The sequence below is a fragment of the Herpailurus yagouaroundi genome, unplaced genomic scaffold (genome assembly GCF_014898765.1).
Source record: "Herpailurus yagouaroundi ecotype Mexico unplaced genomic scaffold, PumYag 139, whole genome shotgun sequence".
Taxonomy (NCBI): Eukaryota; Metazoa; Chordata; class Mammalia; order Carnivora; family Felidae; genus Herpailurus; species Herpailurus yagouaroundi.
The window spans coordinates 52309058-52327989 of record NW_024412394.1 but is presented as its reverse complement, the minus strand read 5'-3'; the positions used below and the strand labels follow the sequence as shown (position 1 = coordinate 52327989).

At 37.7% G+C, this 18932-nt stretch overlaps 1 pseudogene; it reads left to right on the top strand.

The window, feature by feature from the left end:
- The first annotated feature begins 201 nt into the window (after nt 1-201).
- On the top strand, nt 202-1239 carry LOC121029161 (14-3-3 protein theta-like; annotated as a pseudogene).
- Nucleotides 1240-18932: the final 17693 nt, after the last annotated feature.

The following is an 18932-nucleotide window of genomic DNA, read 5'->3' as shown; positions in this document are numbered from 1 at the left end:
AATAACAATCGTATAGTGTTAGCTCTCAGACCACAGCGGGATTAAACTTCAAATCAATAACAGAAGGATAACTGGAAAATCCCCAGATACTTAAAGATTAAAGAACACATTATCAAATAACACATGGGTCAGAGAACAGATCTCAAGAGAAATTTAAAAATATTTTGAACTAAATGAAAACAAAAACACAATGTAGCAAAATCTGTGAGACGCAAGAGACGGGAGGGTGCTGGGCTAAGAAGTTAAAAGCCAGAGTGGTAAGAGTCACACCACAGCTAAGGCCATGGAGACGGGAAGGCCCTTCGCGGACCCACCTCAGGCCAATCCATGTTGATGCTCGCCCTTGCTCTCCTCTCCCTGTCCGCATGAAGAAAACAGAGTTGATCCAGAAAGCAAAGGTGGCCCAGGAGGCTGAGCACTACGATGACATGACCACCTGCATGAAGGCCGTGATGGAGCAGGGAGCCGAGCTGTCCAGAGAGCAGTGCAACATGCTCTTCAAGAACGTGGTCCAGGGCGGCAGGGCCATCCCGAAGGTCATCTGGAGCATGAAGCAGAAAATCTCATGACAAACATCTCTGACAAACAGTTGTAGCTGAATAAGGTCTATTGGGAGAAAGTGGAATCTGAACTGAGGTCCACCTACACCATGGTGCTGGGTAAGTATTTAATAGCCAATGCAACTAACCCAGAGAGTAAGGTCTTCTATTTGAAAATGAAGGGAGACTACTTGCGGTTCCTTGCCAAAGTTGCATGTAGTGACGGTGGAAAACAAACTATAGATAATCCCCAAGGAGCTTATCAAGAGGCTTTTGATATGAGCAAGAAAGAGATGCAACCCACACACCCAATCCACCTGGGCTGGCCCATAACTTTTCTGTACTGTACTATGAGATTCTTAATAACCCAGAGCTTGCCTGCACACTGGCTAAAACAGCTTTCGATGAGGCCATTGTACAACTTGATATACTGAGTGAAGACTTATACAAAGATAGCACCCTGGTCATGCAGTTGCTTAGAGACCACCTAACATTATGAACATCAGACGGCGCAGGGGGAGAATGTGACGTGGCCAAAGGGACAGAAAACTAAACGCATACAGGTGTCATTGTTCTTCCCTTCAAGAAACCTTTTGCACATCTCCATTCCTTATTCCATTTGGTCTTATTGTAGCAAAGAAACCCATTCACGTGTATGGAATCAACTGTTTACAGTCCTTTCACACTGCCGCTTTGGGAAAACTCCGCTCCTTGATTTGTGTTTGTCTTGGCATTCCTGGTATGCAGTTACTGCTGTAGAAATGTATTAGTAGCTTCATTTCATACAAACATAAGTAACTTCCAAACACTTATGTAGAGGACTAAAAATGTACCTGGTATTTAAGTAATCTGAACCAGTTCTGCAAGTGACTATGATTTGTATTACTGTGAAGATATGAAAATGTAGTTCATTACAATTTAAAAAGTGTTCTACATGACTTCTTAATTTCTACATTCCCTTCCTTACTCTTCTTTGGGGGGGTTTCCTTTCAGTAAGAAACTTTTCCATGCCCTTACTGTATTCCTTTTTGGTAGGAATCCAGAAGTATTAGATTGAAAGGAAAAGCATTTGGCATTCCTGGGGTGAGGGTCACAAATCGAAATGCCTCCCTTATTGTATATGATGGAGGTCTTGTGTATCTGTGATAATAGGAAGTTTTCTTTTTTTTTTCTTTTTTTTAAATTTTTTAACGTTTATTTATTTTTGAGACAGAGAGAGACAAAGCATGAACAGGGGAGGGTCAGAGAGAAAGGGAGACACAGAATCTGAAACAGGCTCCAGGCTCTGAGCAGTCAGCACAGAGCCCGACACAGGGCTCGAACTCACGGAGAGTGAGATCTGAGCTGAGTCGAAGTCGGACGCTTAACCGAGAGCCACCCAGGCGCCCCGGAAGTTTTCTTATTAATTTTTTATTTGCTGCTGTTTTAAGTTGACAACTTTCCTTTCTGATAAAAATTCACTTACACCTCCAAAACTCCAAAAAAAAAAAAAAGTTGTGGGATGCAGTGAAAGCAATGCTTAGAGGGAAATTTAGAGCATTGAATGCCTATGTTAGAAAAAAGTTGAAACCAATAATCTAAGTTTACACTTTATTAAACTAGTAGAAGTTGAACAAATTAAATTCCAAGTGAGTAGAAGAAAAGAAATAATGAGAATTAGAGCAGAAATTAATAAAATTGAAAACAGGATATCAGTTTATATTGATATAAATCAATAAAACCAAAAGGTGGTTCTTGGCAAAGACCACTAAAATCAATAAGCCTCTAGCCAGACTAATTAAGGAAAAAAGAGAGGACACAGATTACTAATATCAGAACTGAAAGAGGGATGATCACCATGGATCCTTTCAACATGAAAATGGCAATAAAGAAATACTATGAACAACTAACTCTATGCCACAAATTTGATAATCTAGATGACTTGAATCAATTCCTTGAAAGACACAATTTGCCACAACTCATCCAAGAAGAAATAAACAATCTGAGCAAAATCTGTTAAAGAAATTGGATCAATAATTAAAACCTTCCAAAATAGAGAGCATGAGGCCCATATGGGTTCAGTGGTAAGTTTTACGAAACAATAAAGAATAAAACTGTATCAATTCCTCATGATCTCTTTCAGAGGATGGAGGGAATAGTTTTTAACTTATTCTATGGAGCCAACATTACCCTAATGCCAAAACCAGACAAAGTCATTATCAGAAAAGAAAATTATACATAAATATTTCTCATGACCACAATGCAAAATTTCTCAAAAACTATTAGCAAATAAAATCTGACTATGTCTATAAGAGTTATATATCATGTGGGATTTATCCCAGATATGCTAGGCTGGTTCAACATTCAAAAATCAATTAATGTGATTCATTATATCAACAGGCAAAAGAAGAAAAGTCACATGATCACATCAATAAATGCAGGGAAAAAAACATTTTACAAAATCTAACAGCCATTTGTGATAAGAATTCTCAGTTTACTAGGGAGAGAGGGGAACTACCTCAACTTGACAAGGAATATTTACAAAACACCTGCAGCTAACATCGTAATAGTGACAAACCCAGCTCTCCCCATTAAGATCAAGTACAAGATAAAGATGTCATCTCCATCACTCCTTTTTTTTTTTAAGTTTATTTCTTATTTTTATTTGAGAGAGAGAACACAAGTGGGAGAGGGGCAGAGAGAGAGAGAGGGAGAGAGAGAATCCCAAGCAGGCTCTGCAGTGTTAGTGCAGAGCCCAATCCAGGGCTTGAACTAATGAACAATGAGATCATGACCTGAGCCTAAGTCAGATGCTTAACCAACTGAGCCACCCAGGCACTCCTCCGTCACTCCTTTTTAACATTATACTGCAGGTTCTAACTAATGCAGTAAGAAAAAAAAAAGAAAAGAAAGAAAGATATGCACATTGGGAAAAAGAAATAAAGCTATTTTTGATTGCAGATGATGTGATTGTTTATGTAAAAAATCCAAAAGAATTGACAGAAAAGCTCTCAAAACTAGTAACCAACTATAGCAAGGTTGGAGGGTACAAGGTTAATATACAAAAGTCCTTTGCTTTTCTATATACCAGCGAAGAACAAGTGTAATTTGAACTTAAAAACACAATATCATTTATATTAGGATCCCTCCAAATGAAATATTTAGATATAAATTAACAAAATATGTACATGATATATATGAGGAAAAGTAAAAAAAACTCTTATCAGTGAAATCAAAGAATAAATACAGGCAGAAATATTCTATGTTCTTGGTTAGGAAGACTCAATATTATCAAGATGTCCGGTTTTCCAAATTTGATCGATAAATTCAATGCAATCCCAATCAAAATCCCCAGAAGGTAATTTTTTGGATCCAACAAAGTCATTCCAGAGTTTATATAGAGAGACAAAAGATCCAGAAGAGCTAACCCCTACTGAAGGAGAAGAACAAACTTGGAAGGTTGATACTAACTGGCTTTAACTATAAAGTTACAGTAATCAAGACAAGGTGATGTTGGCTGAAGAATAGACAAATAGACTAATAGGAGGCCCAGAAACTGACACACATAACTATAGCCAACTGATCCTTGATATAGGAGCAAAGGCAATGCAATAGAGCAAAAATAGTATTTTTAATAAATGGCACTGGAACAATTAGACATCCACACTCAGAAAAGGAATCTAGATAACAGATTTTACACCCTTCACAAAAATTAACTCGGAATGGATCATGAACCTAAACGTCCAATGCAAAACTAAAACTTTTGGGAGATGACATAGAAAAATACCTAGATGACCTTGGGTATAGTGACGACTTTTCAGATACAATACCAGAGACACTATACATAAAAGAAATTGATAAACCAGGCTTTGTTAAAATTAAAACTTCTGCTCTGTAAAAGACAATGTTGGGGCACCTGGGTGGCTTAGTTCGTTAAGTGTCTGGCTCTTGATTTTGGCTCAGGTCATGACCTCATGGTTTGTGAGACCAAGCCCTAAGTCTGGCTCTGTGCTGACAGTGTAGAGCCTGCTTGGGATTCTCTCTGCCCCTCCCCTGCTCATATGAGCGCATGTGCGCTCTTTCTCTGTCTCTCTCAAAATAAATAAACTTAAAAAAAAAAACACGATGTCAAGAGAATAAGTCAGAGACTGGAAAAAATATATTTGTTAAAAAGATAGTGACCAAAAATATACAAAGAACCCTTAAACTCAACAACAAGGGAACAAACAACCCTATTAAAAGCCAGGCCAAAGACTTTGATAGACACCTCGCCAAAGAAGGTATACAGCAAATATGCATATGGAAAGGTGCTCCATACAATTTGTGGGAAATGCAAGTTAAAACAACAAAGTGGCACTACATACCTATTAGAATGGTCAAAATCTGGAACACTGGCAACACCAAATGTTGGCGAGGATGTGAGGCAGCAGGAACTCTCATTCATAGCTGGTAAAAAATGCAAAATAGTACAGCCAGTTTGGGAGACAGTTTGTCAGATTTTACAAAACTAAACATACTCCTACCATAAATTCCCACAATTGCACTCCTTGGTGTTTACCTAAAGGAGCTGAAAACTTATATCTACACAAATACCTGCACGTGGATGTTTATAGCAGCTTTAATTTATAATTGCCAATACTTGGAAGCAACCAAGATGTCCTTTATTTAGTAAATGAATAAATACATAATCTCTGGCACATTCAGACAATGGATATCATTCAGTGATAAAAATAAATGAGCTATCAAGCCATGAAAACATTTGAAGGGAGCTTAAATGCATATTACCAAGTGAAAGAAGCCAATTTGAAAGACCGCATAGTGGGGGTGCCTGGGTGCTCAGTCGGTTAAGCGTCCCACTCTTGGTTTTGGCTCAGGTCATGATCTCACAGTTTCTTGAGTTCGAGCCCTGTGTTGGGCTCTGTGCTGAGCCTTCGTGGGATTCTCTCTCTTCCCCTGTCTCTCTGTCCCTCCGCTGCTTACTTGCACTCTCTCTCTCTCTCTCTCTGTCTCTTAAAATAAACAAAACAATTTTTGAAAGACCGCATATTGTATGATTCCAAATACATAGAATTTTGGAGAAGGCAAAACTGTGGTACAGTAAAAAGATCAGTGGTTGCTAGGGGTTGGTGGGTAGGGATGGCTAAATAGGTAGAGCACAGAGTATTTTTCGGGCAGTGAAAATATCTTATATGATATCATAATGATGAATACATGTCATACATTTCACTATACCTATTCAAAGTAAGAAATCCAGAGTGAAACTGTAAACTGTGGTCTTTGAGTCATTATGATGTGTAAGTTCATCAATCGTTAGCAAATGCACCGCTGTGGTGAGAGATGTTGATAATGGGAGAACTGAGTATCTGTGGGGATAAGGAATATATGGGAAATCTCTGTGCCCTCCCCTCAATGTTTCTTTGAACTTCAAGCTGCCCTAAAAAAAATAAGTCTTAAGAGAAAGTAGATACTGTATTTTGACACAAAGCACATTATTTTTCCCTTCTGGGGTTGTGAATAAGAGTTCAAAGAACTGTATATTCAGGAATTAAATACAGCCATAATTGCCTCTGGCAGGGGTGTGAAAAGAATCATACTGTTTCTTGTGTAGGAGAAATCAACCTCCTGACTTAAGCTGGAGTTTCCAGCTTTGTGTAAGAAATTGGTGAGAAAAACATTTATGGCGTCCTCCACAAGGTTTAGGTTAAGTTGAATACTTAATAACCCAGACATAAATGTTACATAGCCTATGAGGGAAGTTGCAAGCAAACATTCAGATGAATTCTATTTCTAGTGTCTTTTGATTAGCATTTACCACAAACTGATTGTATTTGATTTGCCACAAAGTGAGAAAGAGATACTAAGGTATTAAAGAAACAAATTAGCAGTCTCATTATGGAGATTGTTTTGACGAGTTTTTGTTTTTGTTTTGCTTATTTGTTTTTGTGTTTGGTAAATTGGGTTGCATTTGTTGGCCAGGCAATAAATTATTCATCTAATTCAATATGTCCTTACATATATAGGACAGCTAAATATTTTGCAAAATGAATATCTAGAGATGAGCAAGTTCATTTCCAAATCACTCCCAAGTTAATGTGCAAGATATTTAAGAGCAGAACTGAACTTAAAATGATTATTTTAGGAATTGAAAGATAATATAGACTGATGAAATCTTTTCTAACATGGAGCTTTTTCAACTATAAATTATTAAAATACAGATAGATTAGTTATTAACCTCAGTGTTAATGTATGGCTACATTTGCATACATATATAAGAAAATATTGCAGTGTTACTAGTAACTTTAAAAGGAAAAATGAAAACAAGCTATATTTCTTTCTCTACCCCTGCCCCTATGTTTGGTTTATTGTCACTGAAACATTGTTAAATAATAGTAAACTGTTAAAGGGGATTTCCTAAATTAAGGCCGTCATATTTTGGCTACCGTAACTTTATTTTAAATCACAGAAGAGAATCATTTAAAAAAAAACTCCCCTAGAATGTTATTAATCGTAAGATGCTTGTTATATAAAAAGTGCTAGATGCGGTGAATACACCTTTATGGCATAAGTGAGTGCAGCATCTGGATAAGAGCATCATTTCACCTTGAAGTTGGAGGGACAGAGGCTTGAATTTGGGCTCTGCAATTTACTAGCTTTGCAACACTGGGTTATGTGTTGATAGTCTGTGGCTCTTCTTTTGTCCTCCATAAAATCCTAACAAAATACGTTCTCTTTAAGGCTATCAGGAGGTTTTTAATTACACAATGTCTATTAAATGCTAATGCTTGTATCTTACACCTAGTAAGTGCTCAAAAAATGATACTCCTATCCTTAGAGGCAGAAGCATCTGTTGTTCAAGTGTGAAAGTGTAGTTGCTGAAAACTTTTTTAAAAAATAAAGGAGGATATGATCTTTTTACTGTCTTAAATTGTGGAAGTCCCTATACCTGCAGACAGTGACAGATTTCCTATTTCAGAATTCTGTTTTCACTACAGGTTAGTGCTGGAACACTGATATTTTAAATTGGATTTCTTTTATTTAATCTTTTCGTCAGCAGCAGCAAAATATACTTGAATTTCCCTGTTGAGAATAATGTACACTTGCTCTGCCATTTACTTGCCTAGAGAAGACATTAAAGTACTTTTGCTTCGCAAATGTTATATTGTTGGATTGATGCAACCCTACAGATACACTATAAAGTATAATTTAATATCTGAATGCAATCACACCTACTCCAGCTCCTCACCATGTGGCTGTTTCTACACAAAGCCTCTTAACATGCTTTGCAAATCAGCAGACATTACTAATGATCATAAACAACACACTAGGCATTTGTGACAACTGACTTCCGCCTACTTTCTATAAAGTTGCCTTCATTTTAGAACTTCTCCAAAGAGAGGCTTGTGTAGAAAGCCCCTATGGATGGCTCTTTGAATTTGAGGATAATACTGATAATCTGTAATATCCGGGTCAATAAATTCTGGTAATAAGTGTCCATATGATAACTCCCAACTCAAAAGAGAAGATACGTATCTTTTAAAATTTTTCTCATTTCAGTGTTCTTCATGTATTTATAAAGTAAAAGTAGGCATTTTCATGTAAGGGCATGGCCTCTGCTCTACAAGTTCCTAATGCTTTGTTATTATGGTTAATTTCCATAGAAAATCTGGTAGCAAAATGCTTGACTTAAACATATTTTAAAGGAATATGTATAAACTTCCAAGGACTTTAAAAGCTTGGAGGAGAAATTTAAAAATGAAATTTCTAAATATGTTCTAGTGGAAAATCTTTGGGCACCTAAATGACAACAATCTGAGGACAGACCAAAATCTTTATATAATGTTTAAATCTCTGTGTTCCTGTCACTCTCAGAGAAAGATTTTCTTTGGTCACAGCAGACCTGCCATCTTAAGGAAGAAAAAAGAAATGGCATCAGAAAAAGTTAGAAATTGTATGTTTATTAATATTTTCATTTCTTTAGTTTCAAGTTTATTGTTAAAGAAATCCAGCTGTTCTTTGTGTCCTTTCTTTCTAAGGATTCATTTACAATAGAATACAAGGATTTTCTCCATTAATCGCCTTTCATTAGCTATGTAAGTAATTACCTGCATGGATCTATCAGTCAGAACCTATGTCTTTTTCCTAGCCTATAATCTAGTTAACAGAGGATCTCTCAAACACCTATCACTGGGGGAAGATCAATCCAGCCACAAAGAAGGTAATCACGCATCCAAATGGGTGAAATTGTTCCTCTCAGAAAAAGATGCTTATTCTAACCAAACTGCCCTAGAAACTTGCTGGTTCAGAATTGGGTGTGTGTTCCTTCCCCTTGGAAGATACCCAAAGAAACTTAGGTATAAAAAATACCAGAAAGCCATGGGGCGCCTGGGTGGCGCAGTCGGTTAAGCGTCCGACTTCAGCCAGGTCACGATCTCTCAGTCCGTGAGTTCGAGCCCCGCGTTGGGCTCTGGGCTGATGGCTCAGAGCCTGGAGCCTGTTTCCGATTCTGTGTCTCCCTCTCTCTCTGCCCCTCGCCCGTTCATCCTCTCTCTGTCCCAAAGATGGATAAACGTTGAAAAAAAAAATTAAAAAAATAAATAAATAAATAAAAATAAAAAATACCAGAAAGCCTTAAAAATTAATAATGCTTTATCTATAACATTGTGCTCTGTTAGGACACTTTGTAGACTATTGTATTCAGTCATCGGGGAGGTTGTTTATTACCTTATTACTAGTATGTTTATTACCAAACAGTAATTCCTACATTGGACATCCGTCTCTAAAACCTATCCCAAGAATCTTCCATGCTAGTTATCGCAAAATCACTGTCAGGATGTCCATGCATAGGATGGACATACACAAGGGTATGCTTTGCTTTTATCTCCTGTTGACCCAAAATGGGTTTGAATCAATTTTACATGGGATAAAAGCCATTTCCTTCAAAGATTTTAACTTTCCCCCACAGATTTAAGAATTATATAGATAACTTTATATAAACCTGTTCCTTTGTAGGAAATGAGAAGGGTGAGGAGGGAGGGTGGAATAGGGGAGAAAGAAAGGCAAAGTATGGCCCAGTGTTACAGTTTAAAATGGAGGAAACAGACATTCTGAAAAAGAAGGCATGGATATTCTATTCCCTGGCATTTTATTTCCAGCAATTTCCACTAGCCAATTTAATTTTACAGCTTTAGGATGAGGCCAGCCAAGTAGGGACTGGTTTTCTAAAATCCCTGACCTTAGAGAAAAGCTCTGTTGCATTTTTTTCACCCTACTCTCTGGTTCCAAAATGAGGCAGCTTCCAGATATAATTATTCAAAGCACATGCCTTCTTCGGGGTCTAGTGCTACAAGCTATAACTGGGGTCTTACCAGTTATCACCACACCCTCTAAGATTCCTGGAAAAATGTTCCCACAATTCTCTCTCGATTAAAGTAGCCCAGAACTTTAATAAGCTACATGACTTGTCATTTATATTCTGTACCAGTGAATTGAATCCCTACTAAAACATACTCTCTTAACTTCTGAAACGATAGTATTGATTCAAGCACACACAATTCTGAAAGAACACAAATGTGTTATAATAGTAATTAGACTTTACCTATCATTTTGAATCGCATATTTAAATGCTTTCATTAAACCTTTTCTCTCAGGTTTTTATAACTAGGCCAATGCTCACATTGAATAATAAATCTAGCTCTTTATAATCATTCTTATTAGCAATTTGCTAACCTACCATTTTATCTTTCTTTCTGATGGATATATAATATAAAATTATATATTATTTATATATTTTTATTATTCTTATTGTTTGTTTTGCAAATTCTCCAGCAACCTGCCTCAGAACTTTCCCTGCATGGATCTTCTTAACCTTATACAAACTGATTTCACTTCAAATTTGTTTTCCCATGAGTCATCCAGTTTCAGAATCAAGAAATCTCAGGAATAGAAAGTTTAGTGGTCACCTAGTTCAATCAACTACTTTTGGGAGAAGAGGGATAGAAGGGACAGTTTAAATCCTAACTAAATGACAAGATGTACCCACCTATTGGGATTTAACCCCTGCATGAAAGCCAAAAATAATTAATCTACTTGACAACCTATACTTAACAACTAGTCAAGTGAGTTGGCCCTAGACTCAATGGAAATCAGTATGTAAGCTGATAGATAATAGTACTTGATATATAGTCATCACTGGCTATGTGTTTTAAGTTATACAAAAATTCACCCTTGTCCCCAAGGGAGATGAAGGGAAACTTTGGCACTTGAAGCTGTTAGATGGAGTTAACTTTCCACGTGTAAGCATTGACAACAAATGGGAAAGGACTTCAAAGGGAAAATCTTAGTGGTATAGACTATCATGGGAGAAAGAAGCCATAACCTGGATCTTTAAGGATTGGAAAAATGTGATAGATACATGGGTGATAAGATGCAATTTTCATAGCCAAATGAATGGAATAGGTTTTAGATATGTCATGTGAAGAAATTGCATTCATAGTGCATTATACAAAACCCACTATTAAGGGTGTCATCTGTATATTAGGGAATAATGAAAAATAATATGTATAAACATACACACTGACACCATCACACATTCTTGCATAGGGATTTGGCCCAATAAAAAGAATGTTTTGAGAAAGTTTGCCCAAGTGAGAAGTTTAAAGACATGTGACTTCAGGATACTGAAGATAAGAAGAGCAAGTAGGAGACCATCAACTGATTTGGACATGTGATAACAACAGGATAACATGATGGACATGAGTATAGAGAAGAAGAATGGAATATAAATTTCAGAGAAAGAAATGTAAGACCTTGTAAGAATACATATGAGACAATAAATTGTATGAATTCTTTTTTTAAACTTTATTTAAGTAATCTCTACACCCAATGTGGGGCTTGAACTCAGGACCCCAGGATCAATATTTGCATGCTCTTCCAACTGAGCCAGACAGGTGTCCCTAAATTGTATGAATTCTGAGTTGAAATGAGAGGGTGGATGTTTTTCTCTTGGGATCGAGGTGGTCTTCCAAGAGCTGAAAAAATATTGTACAATCATTGTACAAAATACTGTACCTCTACTGAGGTGGAGACGATGGTAGATATATACCCAGTGGAGCTAGTATACAGGTAAGAGATAATGAGTGATACCTAACTTTGGGAGTGACCCAAAGAGGTGATAGTTAATAGTCGAGTAAGTAGTTGAAGTAAATACATTTTTATGTGCCTATTTATCTTTGGATTTTAGTGCCCGTCTTCCTTTCTGTTTCTCTGATGTTATTTTATACGGAGCTCCATTTTGACATTCTCCAGCCTTCACATCAGGCCAGTGAGAAATAGATCACAGCAGAGGTGAAGAGAGTCCAAGGCGCTCCTGGCTTCATGTTGAATCCACCACCGCCCCCTTCAACTATAAAAACTGATCTTGGGGGGGGGGGGGGAAACCAAGAGCCATCGTGTGGGTGCCTTATTACAAATCTTATCTAATACATTCCCTCAATCATGAATATTTACGCTTTAAGCCTTATCTCTATTAGTGCATTTAAAGATTTTTGTCCTCTGGTCAAATCATTTCAAACATTTTTGAACAGCGAAGTTTAGCCTGGGAGGTATACCTCTGAAATCGCACTGGTAGACAGCCTATGTTTAACTCTGGGCCCATGATAAATGGCTCCTACAGAGCTAACTGTGAGGGAGCAAGGCGATGACTATCTTCTGAATTATTGAATATTTAATAAACTCTGCTTAATGCATTTTAAGTATGTGGCTATGTATTCTGAATCTTTGAAAATGCTATCTTAAAAAATTAAGAATCAAGTAATTGACCAGAAAAAAAAAACTTACTCTTTTTATAACATAATATTTGCTATGATCCTTTCAAAGGTTTGGTAACTGTAAAGACTCAGGGACAAAGAAACCCACATCTCCAAATTTTACTCCACAGGACTGTTTATTTTTGTCACTGATGTGTCAACCTCAATTCCATTTGTTTAAATTGTGTTTAGGGCTCCTGGGTGGCTCAGTTGGTTGAGCGTCTGACTTCGGCTCAGGTCACGATCACATGGTGGTGTAAGCCCTGCATCGGGTTCGCTGCTGTCAGTGCAGAACCCGCTTTGGATCCCCTGTCCTCTTCTCTCTGCCCCTCCCCTGCTCACACTTTCTCTCTTTCAAAAATAAATAAACATTAAAAAAATAAATTGTATTTCAGTCTTCACAACCAATCTTGATCTGACACTCTTCCCCATGAAGCCTGTTGTCATAAAGTAAAAAAATAAAAATAAAAATAAAAATAAAACACTCTACTGATATTTTGAATTGGTAGACTTTCAAAGTTGATTTTGGTTATCATAGAAATGGTCACTATTGAAAAATATATTTTGTTTTGGTTAATTCTGTTAGATTCAACACTAAGGGTTTTCTGTTTGGCTATTCATAATGTCATTGTAAAAACTTAAGAAACTGTTTTTCCTGATCATTAGCTGTGGGAATAAACATAGATGCTATATATTTTTTAATTAAGCAATTATTTTTCTTTAATTTTTTCACTGAACATCATTCCAATTGATGCATGTAGAAGTTTCTCTAAATAAATTGAGATGACTCTAAAGTATGCCTGAGGCATGTGTAATCTGCAAACAAACCAACAGTTATATTGTAATGCAAGCATATGGTAGCTATATTCCTTCTAAAATTATGATGTAATTTCATTACTTTCACACCAATTATCCTGGCACTAACCAAGCTCAGTGTAAAATGGCTATCAAAGACTCTAACCAATTTACTGACAGGCTGTGCCTGGAGAAGTACAAAACAATATTGAATACTAGTTTTATTTGCTACTGATATTTACTTATAGAAAGTGGCAGCTATAATTAATGTAGTCAGAGTTCATAACATGTAAATAGGCTGCTAGAACACAGTGAAACTAGATATATTTTAAAAATTGCAGCCAACTTGCCTCATAGAGGCAGAGTTGTATTGTGCATTCAACTCTAAAATGGCACCCCATGGAGGTTTCAGAATTCGTTTTGAATTACCATTGGTTCTTTGCACTGTCAGGATTGGCCAGCTGGAATTCAGAGGCAGTGGCATTACTTGCTCTGCCAATGGATTCAGCCATAGTTTAATGACAAGTGAAGTCTAACAAGATTTCTTCAATAAATATAGATCCAGCCTTCCTACAAGTTTTTTTTTCCCCTATGTAAGTGAACCAAACTATTTAAAGGACTGTTACCACTCCCTACAAGAGAAGCAGAAGACTATGGAGTCATGAAAGAATGCACTAACAATACTAAATAATTCGCCAATTATTTACTGAGAGCTCCTTATGTAGAAAGACTATGAAAATGGCTGTGAACTTAGAGAACTCCGAATAGGTTCTATTATGCAAGGTAAAGATTGTGGAATGTTGTGCAACCAGCAGTCTCTGTAACCAGAAGACAAGGATTCAAATCTTGAGTTGTCCATTTTTCAGGTGTATGAATAAAGCCAAACGCTTTATCCTCCACCGTCCCAAGCTTGCTTCTCTGCCAAAAGGAATATACCTAATAGGTCGCAAGGCTTTTTTTTTTAATGTTAATTTATTTTTGAGAGACAGCGAGTGGGAGAGGGGCAGAGAGAGAGGGAGACGGAATCTGAAGCAGGCTCTGCATGGTCAGCGCAGAGCCCGAGGTGGAGCTCCAACTCACACACGGTGAGATCACGACCAGAGCTGAAATTAAGAGTCGGTCGCTTAACGGGTTGAGTCACCCAGGCGGCCCAGGTCATAAGGTTTTTGTCTGGATTGAATATGATATTTATAAAGTACGACACAAGGCTTGGCACATAGTGCTCAAAAAGTAATGCTTCCGGTGCTGTTACTATTGTCAGTGCTGTTACTATAATGAGATAAATGCTCATGAAGCACGTTAACACGATGCCAGTGGGAATACAAAGGGGCTCAATCACGAAGAATGGAAAGGATATTGTCATATACAAAAGGGTTATATTTGGGCAGGAGAAGAAGAGGAGTTAGAATAAACAGAATCATGAAGACATGTGACTTTGTTTATACCCTGGCTTCCCTCCCTAGGTGTGATCATCCGAGATCATACGACTTGCTTTTCCAGTAGAGTGGAAGCATAACATATGTATCACTTCTAAATGAAAATGTACAAGAGCCCGTCCCACATGTTCCATGTTTCCTCTGCCCAGCCTTTTTCTGAAGGGGCCATCAGTGAGGAGGACATGTGGCAGAGTTCTCAGTCAACTTGTAATGAATACGAATAATGAATGAATGAATATGTAATGAATATGAAATAAACCTTTGTTGTTTTAAGTCAGTGATAATGTTGTTTCAAGTCAGTAGTACGGCCTATGTCCATTCCTGGCACATCTGGGGAGTTTAAGTGTGGTTAGAATATAAAGTAAAGAGATTGGAAAAAACCTGGGAATGAAACTGTCAACGACCATAAAGCACCTAGAATGTTATGATGAAGAGTATAGACTTTGTTCTTATAAGCCACATAAAAACATCAGATTTACTCTATGCATTTTTAATACAGATAGTTGACATAGCAGATTTATAAAATATGGCATGTGGCAAGTAAAAACTGGAGTTTTTACTGTGCTCGCACAGTAATGGGAGAAATGGGAATGTGAAGGGAAACAGGAGGGGGAAAATTAGAAAGACTTCAAACTATTGGTGGAATATTTTAGTTAAATTTATAGGATACAGGAGAGCTGAGATATAGCCTCTTACTCTGTTGACTGGGTAGGTGTTAAATGAAGCCAGCTGTATTAGCTAACATAAGGACAATTATTGAATGTATGTGATTTTAAAATGGCTGAACTTTTGGGGTGCCTGGGTGGCTCAGTCGGTTGAGCATCTGGCTCTTGATTTGGACTCAGGTCATGATCTCGTGGTTTGTGATATAGAGCCCCATGTCAGGCTCTGTGCTGACAGAGTGGAGCCTGCTTGGGATTCTTTCTCTCCCTCTCTCTCTGCCCCTCCCCTGCTTGTGCTCTCTCTCTCTCTTAAAATAAATAAACTTAAAAAAAAAAGCCTAACCTTGGGAAATTTAGGGACACTTAAATAATCTTGTATGTAGACAGTAGGACACATTTAGGGAAGTTATTAAACCTACCTTAAGACATGAATAAACTTCATAAATAAATATAATAGTCACTCAAAGTTTGAGTTGTTGGGATGCCTGGGTAGCTCAGTCAGTTAAGTGTCCAACTTTGGCTTAGGTCATGATCTAATGAGTTTGAGCCCCACATTAGGCTCTCTGCTGTCAGCACAGAATCCCCTTCTGATCCACTGTCCCCTCTTGCTGCCCCTCCCCCCACTCCCTCTTTCTCTCTTTCTCAAAAATAAACATTAAAAATTTTTGAGTTGTTTTCATTTATGAACTGTTTGTTGTGAAATAAACAGAAAAACTAGACCAACTAGAAATGAGAGTAAATAATTAGGGAGATCTCCATCACGGGTTCTGTGGCTAATGATTCCTGTAATTTCATTTAAAAACTATTTGCAGTGAGATATTAAATCAAAATTTGTTATATGTGTGCAAAGTATTAGTTTTCTAAGATAAGCAATTAACAAATATAATTTCTTTTCTGGAATATATTTGCATGCTTGCATAAACAATTTAAATAACAATCCACTCTTTTCTATAATACTATTTGGATGGTAACAAAACATATTTAACTGGAAAAATATATATATTACATACTATAAATCCTTAATTGTTAAAATCTATTGGTCTCTCCTACTAGACCTTGAGCTTCTGGATGTCGGGGGTAACACAATTTTCCTTCTTTGAAATTTTAGCTCATAGTAAGTACTCAATTAATTCTTGTTGGTTACAGGAACTGAGTTGGTGGTACTTTTTGATGCAAAACATTCAAAGATGTTTTCATTTGTCTAGTAGAAATCTCCTGAGAAACAATTTTATGGTAATTCAGAGCACTACACATAAAAAGAATGACAAACAATGAATGTTCCGAAAAATGCCCATAGTTTCAGAATGTAATTATGTTCGAAAACACTGATATAAAAGCTTTAGAAAAGAGCTTCAAATTGTTGGGCTATTAATATGGAGTAATTTTATTTTTCCCGATAATTGCCACCAACTGCTTGTGGTTACTCCCTCTCTCTCTGGGTCGCAGACTTCATTAGTAGGAAATATAGCAGTCTGACTCCCTAAGTTTTCATTCATTTTTTGTTTGTTTACTAGAACAATTTAATTGTATTTTTAAACACTCCTGTTGCTTTGAGATCATGACTCTTAACAATTGAATTATATCAGATTTTGACTTCAATACCTCGAGCCTCAGGTAGGGCTTCTGTTCTGAGACATAACTCTTTCCCTGTGTTAGCATCATCTGGAATCATTGTCTGTTTGATCTTTTTTTTTTTTTTTTTTTTTTACACTCCGATATACCTGATGACAAGGGGCTCTCTCCACCACTGGTGGTTCTGTGACTACATTTATTGACTGAAACCCACTTGGGAGCATCACACCTGGCGGCCTCATAGGACTGTAGCCTCCACTCTTACCCACCTTCCATAATCCCCAAATTCATGTACAGTGGGTTCCATAGCACTTGAAAACTGAAAAAAACATTGAGGTGGTAGCATTGGACTTCTTTTTGTTCTTGCATCTCAGCATCTGTTCATTCACAAGTCTCCTTTGCTCTTTGTGTTAGTCTGTATTGGGCTGCCCGACCACTAGCATAGACTGAGTGACTTAAACAATAGACATGTATTATGTTACAGTTCCGGAGGCTGGATGTCTGAGATCTAGGTCTAACCTGGTTAGGTTTTGGTGAGAGCTTTCATCTTGGCTTGCAGATGGCCACCTTCCCTCTGTGTCCTCAGATGGAGAGAGAGACGGAGAGACAGAGGTAGAGGGAGAGCACTCTTTTGTGTCTCTTCTTATAAGGGCACTGATTCCATCAGGAGAAGCCCACCCTCGTGACCTCATCTAAATTCAATTAACTCCGCAAAGGACCCATCCCAAATCTGATTACATTGGAGGTTTACAGCTCCAACATAAGTATTTTGGGGGAAACAATTTAGTTCATAGCACCCTGTCAGCAGCAAGTTGGGTACCTTGACAATATCCAATCAAGAAATCCAATCAAGAGTCGATAACTCTTGCTATATTACTTCCTAATTTTATGAGAAAGTCCTTTTCTTATGGGCTCTCTACCTGACTCTATTATGGGGAGGAGTATACACCACATTTTTCTGCTACAGCAGGGAGGTGAGGGGAGAGGATATTCTCCTTTTAAAACTACTGCATTTACTTAAAATGTGATTATGCTCTTTGGTCTCCTCCCCAGTCATCCTCCTGCGCTTCCCAGGGTGTATGATGAACTGGGGCAGTGCTAGTCCCTTGACTGGACTGGACACTCAGCAAGTACTGGCTCCCTGTAGAACTTGGACTGTGGTGTTTCTCGTGCTTCCTGTGTTCAGCTATGATCTCAATCAGTAGTGATTCTTAAAAAGAGGTTCCCATTTAGAATGTAACATGGTTTACCTTAAGCTTGAGCTACATGAAATGGCTAATATTTGACATAAAAATGTCAATGCCATACCGTATAACCCAGTGCATTGGTGTCTATCAAGATTTATAATCTGCTTGAGGGTGCCTGGGTGTCTCAGTCATTTGAACGTCTGACTTCGGCTCAGGTCATGACCTCAAAGTTTGTGAGTTCGAGCCCCACATCAGACTCACCCAGAGCCCACTTCGGATCCTCTGTCCCCTTCTCTCTCTGCCCCTCCCCTGCTCGTGTTTTCTCTTTCTCTCCCTCCCTCCCTCCCTCAAAAATAAATAAACATTTAAGAAAAAAGATCCATAATCTACTCATGTTTTGGACTGTGTATGGACCAGGTAGAGAGAGGATTTATCCTTAGAATATTTTTCTTGTTTGGTGATTAGAAGCCTTGAAATACAACACTATCACTGTTCATGGTAATACACTGATCGCCTCTCTATACCCTGGTCTCTAATGAAGTGGGGAGTATCAATTTGCCATAGTTTGACTATAGCAGATGTGCTCCATGTGACAAATGACAAACATATTGGAAATTCTCTATTCCAACAATGCAGCCTCTGTGCTCTGAATTTACATCCTAAGAGAGTGTCCTCATCAATGGGAAGTGGTATAATGACAAAACAACCGCATTCTATCTGTCCATTTAAATTGTTTCAACTTTAATTCACGTTGAGTTAAAGCCTTTTCATTACCCAAAGCACAACTTACTTTCTAAGTTATTTCCAGATGCCACTTTTATTTCCGATGTGAGTGAATCAAATGTGTGGCAGTGTCTCTTTGGAGTGTGCTCTCCTCACGTTGTGGGCATGCATCTTGAGGGCGTCTCTCTCACAAGGCAGATAGCAGGCCAGCCTGAATGCTAAACTGGTTTCCAAT